At 37.6% G+C, this 10220-nt stretch overlaps 1 long non-coding RNA gene across 2 annotated transcripts; it reads left to right on the plus strand.

Moving 5' to 3' along the window:
* The first annotated feature begins 346 nt into the window (after positions 1–346).
* Positions 347–7083, plus strand: LOC147957935 (uncharacterized). 2 transcript variants are annotated; one of them, XR_015611907.1, is made up of 8 exons: positions 347–1006; positions 1079–1258; positions 1702–1874; positions 2448–2602; positions 2871–2948; positions 4145–4289; positions 4840–4991; positions 6503–7083. It is a non-coding gene; the product is annotated as an uncharacterized LOC147957935 (long non-coding RNA). The 2 variants fall into 2 exon arrangements; XR_015611906.1 differs by having other exon boundaries at positions 1702–2602.
* Positions 7084–10220: the final 3137 nt, after the last annotated feature.

The raw sequence follows: 10220 nt of genomic DNA on the forward strand, positions 1-10220 counted from the left end.
AATTCTCCTTCGCGTGTTAATAGGCACATCCTGGCTCGAGCACGAGTGTTAATTACCAGCGCCGCTGTGGTCATCTGTCAGGGGCGGAGCTAGGCTAATTCAAGGGTATGCAATGCATACCCAATGATTTTTGCAGAAACATTTCAGTATATAACCTTCTATATGCATGTATATACCGGATGGCTGTCTAGTTACGAGTACAGGATAGAGAAATGAAGAAGAGAACGATTCAGCGTCCTTTGGGCCTTTATTGGGCTGCTACGTTGCTAGTAGTGCTACCAGGCCTTGTCCTTTAGGCTTGACGCTGGGTTTTGATCGAAGTCCAGGAACCAGCCCTCCCAGTCAACGTGTGACTACGATTCCGTGGATTGAACTGCCGCATCGTAAAACTAGGGCATCACGCATGACCGCATCTGCCATCGGAAGCAACCGCCGCGTCGTCCACCGTGGATGATCTCTGCCTGCGGCCTGCCGCCGATCGACTGCCTACACACGTTCTCTGCGGTACGCGATCGGCAACGATACATTGCGCACAGCCCATCTAGCAGGCAAGTCACCAACGGCTGCGTTGTGCGTGCGCAATACCCATCATCTCATCTCATTGTGATTTGTCATATTTTTTTTAATCTTTTCTCCAAATTGTTTAACCATAAATAGATGATTGTTTTTATTTCTTAATTTTGTTTTAATTAAATTATTGGAAACCAATACTAATATGATTGCCTGGTCAGTTTCTTTTCACGTAAATTCTTGATGCAAATAAAGAAATATGTCATCATTTCTCGCTTCCAAAAAGGCGATCGTAGGGACATATCCTAATTCTTCTTATACTTGAAATATAGGTAAATATGTCACTACAAAGAATAATTTACAGTTTTGTGATGAACTTTTATGTCTTATTATATCGTTGTGTAGAAAAAAAAACTTCGCATACCCATGTCGAAAATCCTGGCTCGATGCAGCTCAGCAGCGTTTTTACACTGAATGAGACGTGCAGGCATCTCAGGTAATTCCCTTGGTATTGTTTCAATTAGCTTTCGTAATTAGATTTGGTTCTTAGATTATCCAATGACCATAGACTATACATCAAATTTGTACCAATGACGAGAAGGATAAGAATTTCTGCAAAAGCCTATATTCCTTGACATTACCTGCTGGCTCGAGCGCGAGCATCACCTGCGCCGCCGTGGTCATCAATCCAAAAGCTGATGCAGCTCAGATGCGTTTTTACACCGAAGGAGACGTGCAGGCTGCTCAGGTACCGTTGGTATTGTTCCAATTAGCTTTTCTAATTAGATTCGGTTCTTAGATTATCCAATGATCATAGCGTGTACATTAGATTTGTGGCAGGGACGCAGCATTCTATCTACTGGATTTTTAATTACATGCTTGCATACCCTATGCTATATTTTGTACGAACAACGAGAAGGATGAGAATTTCTACACAAGCCTCTATTCCTTGAAATTGCCTTCATAGAATGAGTGCTGTGAAAGATACTAAGTATTTCCTCCAAAAAGGAAAATACAGCAAGTGTTCTGCACGACCCTCAATTCTTGACATTGCTTTCATAGAATAAGCACATGTACCATTACTTGCGCCCATAAATATATTGATTATTCATGTTGCTTCGATTGGTTTGTTATGAGAACACGAAAAACACTTGAGGATGATTCTAATTTGTATGTGCATGTTGATTTCAGAGGCTGTTGTTGTCATCGACATTGAAATTGTTCTTCTGCTACTGGAGTTATTGGAGGTTATGTTTTTTCATCTCAGTTTTCAATAGGGCCTTTATATATGTAACCCTGTGTTTTCTGTAGTATGTCAACACGTTCAAAGCAGTGTTCAAACTATCGATAAGCTCAAGAGAAAGGTACGACTGACCAATGTAACAGACCTATGGAGTTTTATGATTGCAGTATAAATCCATAATAAAATGAAGAGGAAAAAGACTAAAGGAGTTTCTGTTCAGACATATAAAGTAGTATCAATCCATAATAAAAGGAAGTTTTAACATAGTGGAACTTTGATCTGATCTTGAGTCATTGTTATGATCAACATTACATGCTAGAGGACCAAACTAACCGGTACGCTCTTAAATTAATGATATTTCAAATCTCTTCTTCGTTGGACTATAGACCACAGCCCTTTCGAACAATCATATAACTACAAAAAAAGTTGATGCTTTCATATTTGTGTTATTATAATTTCATTATTTATAAGTTTTCAACCGAGTACAATGCTTTCAGGACCTCCGACTATTACCTTATCCTGTAGTCATTTAGTTCACCCATTAGTCCATCCATGCTTTAGCTATATTAACGATTTTTTAATGGTCTAGAAACAATTGTTGCAAGTTTTAGGGTATCTATAACCCACGTGTTATATCGATAAATTTTGCAACTACTAATTGTGGGTTTCTACTAATTATCTTTACTACTTTCAGTGATATATCTACATGGAGTTTATGATTTCCTTTGGAGTTGTTACTCTTTTTTGAATCAATATATTTGTTAGATTAGTAACATTTATGCAAGTTTACAAATTACAACCACAAGAGAGCAGAGCAGACATCTCGATCGCAAGAGGATTCATGTCATAGTAAGTGTTACAATACAACACCAACACATTTATTTGCCAATTATTTGCATATTACCAATTTATATATTTTTACCATGATACATCCTCTTAGTTCCTATTATTACTTGAAATGCTATTTAAAACATTTTACATTCTGCAACAAATTTCATTTGAAAAAGATGTACTTTACAACTACCTTCTGTATGTTAGATACGCATGCCTAGAATATATTTATATGGTCTGAGTTTATATCTTATTCCGTAAGTGCATATCTGACAGATGTTTATAGCTTCAGGTTATTTAGTATGCCCTTTGAACTAGGCAGTACGGTGAACAAGGAAAATCATGGTTTTCCCACCCACAGAAGGTGAACAATTATTATTTCTATTTATATCAAATCATTAGGATGTTTCAAATTCATTCATGTCAATTTCATAATAGGTCTTATTAGGGCAGAGCGTGTTAGAATAAGGCTTTTCTTATAATTATCTTAACCTCCCATCAGAACCCTTGGGTACATTTACTCCCCATGTGATTCCTTCAAAGCTGAAAATTGTAATATTTGCATATTGCAACCGAATATAAAAATCATGTTGTGCCCGTTGTTGTTTTTAGAACAAAATCTAAATCTAGATATTACTTTCCATTCTAAATGTAAATGGTCTTTGAAACATTTTGTATCACATTGCGACCTTTACCAATGTAAGGATGGCTTCTTTTTGTCTATGGTTTAGAGACCCAAGAAAAATGCTTGGAGGGCTGTAAGGACAAAAGATTTTTTTGGGGGCAGATAAAACAGTATATATCTATGGAGATATAAGTTTTCTTATACATATAAAATGGGTTGGTTCAGTCATGGACCACTAAAATGGGATTCGTTTTAAAAAATTTGCGAGAAAATATAATGTATAATTACAATTTTAGTTGCAATCAACAATGCTTGATGTGTTCTTTTAATTTTTTTTGTGATGGATGTGTTCTATTAAATTTTGTCAGGTAGTGGAATAAAGATATGTCATACACTTAGATAGGCAAATGTCTAACACATAATAATTAAATATGTACAATAAATAATTTTCAGAAAGTAATCTAGCCATTGAAAAATGTTGAGAGCACTAGAATATGGTACTCATAAGTCCCAAAAACGTAATTTTTTGAGAAGCATTATGATGAAAAATTGAATAACTAACGAAAAAGTCAAATTAGATTCTGGTTGTCAATTAAATAAATGTGCTACACCATATAGATAAACAAATGACCATCAAGTAATGATTTAATATGAATAGTACAGAGAAATTTATAAAAAATAGTCTAGCAACCAAATATGCATGATAGCTACCGATATAGTAGTTATAAGTCAAAAAACCTTTTGTTTTGAGAAAAAGAGTATTATATACTTTAGATTAAAGAATGAAGGAAATTGGTGGTTTAAATCTTATGTTAAATATGTAGAGGCATATTACTGTATCAATTATAATATTATATATATATATATAATATAACGTGAATCGAAAAAAAAACATAACACATCTAGCCGCGCAAATGCGCGGGTCACCCTGCTAGATTATACAGATTCATCATGGCATAGCACAATGCTGCAAGGGGAAACATCAGTATGACCTGCAACGACAAGATGGCCAGCATGCATTTGTCGGCAGCAACCTGACTTTGTTGTCAACAAGTTGACAAAGACCAAATCAACTTTCAGGTGCATTCTTTAATCCTTCTAGCTCAACAGAATAAGCATTTGCAACATGGCCCTTTCCTCTACCCAATCATGCCTCCTCCATCTAACTGCTAGAACTTGGACATTGTCGCCATGGTTTGAGATAATATTTTAAAAAATACTTATGCAATGGCTATATCTTTTCATATCATCGTGGGATTTATAGCTGAAAACCGATTAATTTATATATAGAGGATATCAGCTTATTGTTCCGAGCAATGCGGAAGGTGGTGAATTTAGTAAACAATATATTACATGTTATACACTCTCAGTACCATTAGCTGCTGTTTTGTGCAGTTTTTTTCCCTATAGAATAAGATGTTATATGCAAGTAATTCCTATAGATTAAGTAACTGTAGCGTTGTTGTGTTGTATGCAGATTATTTCTAGAAGATGCTATATACAAATCCTTTATGTGCAATTTTCGGCCTCGCACATCTTTCACCGTTTTCAAGCCAACGTCGTAGTCCAGTACAACCACTTCCTCCTTCATTTATCTCTCTCTTGCTGACTCCCTTCCTGCTTCCTTCAGGCAGTTTCGTGCTGCAAACATGAGCAAAGTCCAATTTATCCGCACCCAGAAGATGGCGGAAAGCACATTTTGCTGCCGGGACAAGAAATAGTTTTTCTGTCACCTGCAATGGCATTATCCACGTCTGTTGATGTGATTGATACTTACAGCAGGTACTCGCTCATCCTCTCACTGAATGTGTAGTTTTTATCTTTGTAGCAGTTTACGGCTGAAACTGGGGATTACGTATTACAAGCGTGCCTCACAGTTATGTACTGCTGGAGAAGGAATAATTAGCCAGTGGCTGCTGTTGGCGCTCATGCCCTTTTGCCGGAAACAGTAACAACATCAGCAGTCACCTTGGTTAATTCCTCTTACCCAATATATTTATAGCTGTCTCTCTGAAGCTATTTATGGGTCAAATTCAGGACGAGGTGAGGCAGACCTTAGAACTATGTATGATTTTTCTGTACTAATGGTGTATTGGAATCTTATTTATGAATGAACTAGATTTGTATGCAGCAATAACTATAATATACAGAATCCACCCACGAGAATAACTGCAGCGCGTGTGACTGGACTTCCCCTATAAGGAAATCTGTTTGCATTATAATTTATAGACTGGACTTGCTGTTGTGAGTAGTTGACACGTCCATTGGAATAGTTTTTTCGCTAGAGGAGTCGGTGCCAATTCTACATCCGAAGATTGGATGTGTGTGTTTTCTGCCATGCCTATTTTCTTTATAGTTGATGTCCATATATTAGAAAAAACAGTTTTAATTTAATCATAGATTCATATATCTTATTGATTAGCACCAAATAATTACACTACCAAGTAACTTTTGAAATAGATTTATGAAAAATTGTACTGCAAGAATTTCGTTTTGCAAGATATATGTACACGTTTGAATTTCAGATGGCTATTAAGATTGACATTTGAGCCATAAAGTGCAGAAGGAAGTTTCCAGATACTCGCAAATCAAGAATATTGAGAGCATCTTATTCCTAATACATATGGAGTTATTTTAAGATCGACAGTTCATGTTGTCTCTTAAAAAAGAAAGGATTTATAGTTGATGCCAGTGAGCTGAATTATCTAGCACACTATGTAGTGATATTTTCTTCAATACCGAATCATATATTTTTGTAAATGTTAACCACACGCCACTGCACGGAGTGCCTGCGTATACATGCTGCAGCAAAATTGTTCTGCTACAGTTGTGTATACTTTCGGTGAAACGCGGTCCGTCCCATTGGAAGACTCTGGATTACATAAAGATGTTATTTTGCCTAATAATTGGAATTTCTAGATTTATTTGACAATGTATTGCTTAATCAACTTATATCACATTTTTTAAATGAACTGAAATTTTAGCTATATTAATAAATTTAGTTATCTCCTAGAAATTTTTAATAGCAAGGGGCATCTTAATATTTTCACGTACGGCTACTCTACTGGGTTCCTTTTTCACGTGAGTTAGAAATGTTAGACCCATTCATATTTTCGTACCACTAATTTTTGGTGACTACCCCATAATCCGTACAATATCCAGTTATATATATATATACATGGCATGATGGGATTATATGTTCCCTATTTGAGAAGTAACTATGATGATAATAAATAGTCAGATTAGTAAAATTTATGCAATAACATAGCTGATGGAAGATGTTTCACTTCCAGAGTGGAGACCTAACTGGAAATAGCAGGCAGGTTTGACAGTAACAGAACTACTCCATGACACATCCAATGGTAAGATACGAAGCTCAATCACAATATCAAAATAGTTAACTAGAATCATATTGTCATTTTATTCTTTATGCAAACAACTTATTGTTTTTATTGTTACTCGGAATGTCCGACCGTTCTGAAGTCATGCGGTTAGGTTCGTATGAAAAGATGTACCTTGGCTCGCTATCTTTAGCAATTGTAACCTTATTCCCATCAATTTTTCCAGGTAGAAAAAGGATATCCAAGTGCAAATTAGAATTACCAGATCATGAATTATACCTTCAGTGCATATTTTTTGCCCAATGGCCGGGATGGGTGGTATAGTCGATGGGAAATTTAATGGGCCCTTTCTTCCACACATAATGAAAATTACTATCTATACACACACAATGAGATTGTGAATATAATTTGAACCAGTGCCTTCATCATACAAGAGTTACTTTCAGTTCTTTTCTAATTTCCTTCTATTGTCTTCATCACAACCATATGATTTCAAGCCTGGGTATGTGCTTCGCATATGTAGTTCCTTTCAAGTGGTGTAAAATGATTCTAAATTATTATTTTTAGCAATGTTGTCTCTATTAGCTTCACTTCATTTGCAAACAAAATCTGAAGCGATTTTGTTAGGGGTGGAAACGGATCGGATGCGGATCGGATAGTGCTCTTGCCACTTCCATTTTCATATTTTCAAAACGAATACGAATCCGAATACGAATGTTATGGGATACGGATGCGGCTCGGATATTATTCGAATACGGATACGTATCGGATATTTTCTTGATTCGGAACGGATACGAATAATATCAACATATTGCTTAAGTAAATCAGTCGATAGCTATGTGACCTGAAATAATCAACTTGTGACATACAATAAATCAATGATAAATAGGTTTATGAATAAATACTATTGTAATGCATAATAATTTATAAGTTTAATAATATAAAGAGTAAAATTTGACCACTTATTTGGCTTTTATGTTGGATAATTGGAATATTGAGTCTAGAAATTTGAAAATTACCTCCCATAATCTTATTCGGGTACGGATATATCCACTTCCATATCCATATTTGTCTCAAAATCTCCTACCATATTTTATTTTTTATTTGTTTAATAAATTCGGATACGGATAATTTCCATTTCCATTTTGGTTCGGATGCGGATGTTTCGGATACGAATAGGCATTTTCTCGAATACGAATATCGGATATTTCGGATTATCCGCTACTAATTTCCACTCCTAGATTTTGTATCCATACGTAACAAAATGTGCATAATCAACTTTAGCATGCTCTATATCCTTGCTATACATCTTTCCTACAAAATGTATTTTGTATTGTTGATTATGACATTGTACTAATAAACAAACACAAGCACAATATGGCTGGTAGTGAGGCAATGAGGTGGATAATGGAAAAGATAACACCGTATCACTGCAAGTCATCAATTTTTAAATTTTCTTGACAAAAAATCCTAAAGGCATATTGGTGTGAAGATTGATGAAATGAAGAAAGGTGACATAGTGAAAGCTAGAGATTTGTACCAAACCCTATGGTTAGGCATGGCGAGACACATGGCATGGTTATTTTTATCTTCCATTGTCACACAACCAAATCTTTGCAAACAATTGTATAAAACTACAGAACTGTAACAAGGCTTAATTATGTTTTCTGCAGACATGCGTTGTAGACATGCTTTTATATAAATTTTGATTAGTAATAGATCAAGTGAACAGAGATAGGTAGAGATAACTATCCCAAAAATATAGGAAGTCTAGCCGCACAAATGCGCGGGTCACCCGCTAGTTCTCTCTTATTTTACAAGGTTTACATGAAGAGGGAAAATGTCGGCAACTGGGATTTTGGGCTGGAAAAGGAGAAAATATTAGAGATCTATTCTGCACAGCTCCAAAAGTCATGAAACTTCACGAAAGTTATTTCCAGAATATATAAAAAATATTGAGCGCAAGAAGTACCAGAGGAGGGCCACCCACCAGCCATAAGGGTGGGGGGCGCGCCCTACCCCCCTGGACGCGCCCCCTGCCTTGTGGGCCCCCTGGTGGCCCTCCGATGCCCGTCTTCTGCTATATGAGGTATTTCGTCCGAGAAAAATCATAAGGAAGCTTTCGGGACGAGACTCCGCCGCCACGAGGCGGAACGTTGGCGGAACCAATCTAGGGCTCCGGCAGAGCTATTCTGCCGGGGACACTTCCCTCCGGGAGGGGGAAATCATCACCAACGATCCTCTCATTGGGAGGGGGTCAATATCCATCAACATCTTCACCAGCACCATCTCATCTCAAACCCTAGTTTTAATTAAGTTAAGTGTCAAGTTCTCTACAACCGAACATTAACAAATTCTCATCTGCCCATAACCGCGGGCACGGCTTTCGAAAGTTCAAATCCCTGCAGGGGTGTCCCAACTTAGCCCATCACAAGATCTCACGGTCAACGAAGGATATTCCTTCTCCCAGGACGGCCCAATCAGACTCGGAATCCCGGTTACAAGACATTTCGACAATGGTAAAATAAGGTCAGCAAAGCCACCCAGATGTGCCGACAAAATCCCGATAGGAGCTGCACATATCTCGTTCTCAGGGCACACCGGATGAGCAATCCGTACAACTAAAACCAACCCTCAAGTTTCCCCGAGGTGGCGTTGCAAGGGGCTCTAGTTTGGACCAACACTCAGAGGAGCACTGGCCCAGGGGGGTTAAAATAAAGATGACCCTTGGGTTGGCCGACCCAAGGAAAAAAGGGCTAGGTGGCAAATGGTAAAACCAAGGTTGGGCCTTGCTGGAGGAGTTTTATTCAAGGCGAACTGTCAAGGGGTTCCCATTATAACCCAGCCGCGTAAGGAACGCAAAATCAAGAAACATAACACCAGTATGACGGAAACTAGGGCGGCAAGAGTGAAACAAAACACCAGGCATAAGGCCGAGCCTTCCACCCTTTACCAAGAATATAGATGCATTAATTAAATAAGAGATATTGTGATATCCTAACAAATATCCATGTTCCAACAAGGAACAAACTCCAATCTTCACCTGCAACTAACAACGCTATAAGAGGGGCTGAGCAAAGCGGTAACATAGCCAAACAACGGTTTGCTAGGACAAGGTGGTTAGAGGCTTGGCTTAGCAATATGGGAGGCATGATATAGCAAGTGATAGGTATCGTAGCATAGGCATAGCAATAGAGCGAGCAACTAGCAAGCAAAGATAGAAATGATTTCAAGGGTATGGTCATCTTACCTGAGATCCTGCAAGGAAGAAGAACGAGTCCAAGAAGAAGACAAACGGACGAAGACGAACGGATCCTCACAAACGCGACGTTATCGGAACTAACCCGAAGAAGCAACACCGGAAAGGAACAAACAACATAGTAAACAACCACCACATAAGCATGGCATGATGCACAACCAAGTATGATGCATGTCCGGTTTAATGATACATGGCATGGCAAAGTGCACAAACAATCCTACAAATTAAGTGGAGCTCAATATGCAACGAGTTGCATATTGACGGAACACCACATTCAAGTTGTTTAGTTCGATCTCGTTTATGTATCCAACAATATTAAATGTTGATTAACATGGCAAGAGGTGAAGCAAATGAAAACTACACATTTAGGCAAGTTTAAATGAGGTCGGAACAACAAAACAACAAGTCCGG

This window comes from Triticum urartu, chromosome 7A, assembly GCF_056163025.1.
Source record: "Triticum urartu cultivar PI428250 chromosome 7A, HENAU_Tu73, whole genome shotgun sequence".
Classification (NCBI taxonomy): Eukaryota; Viridiplantae; Streptophyta; class Magnoliopsida; order Poales; family Poaceae; genus Triticum; species Triticum urartu.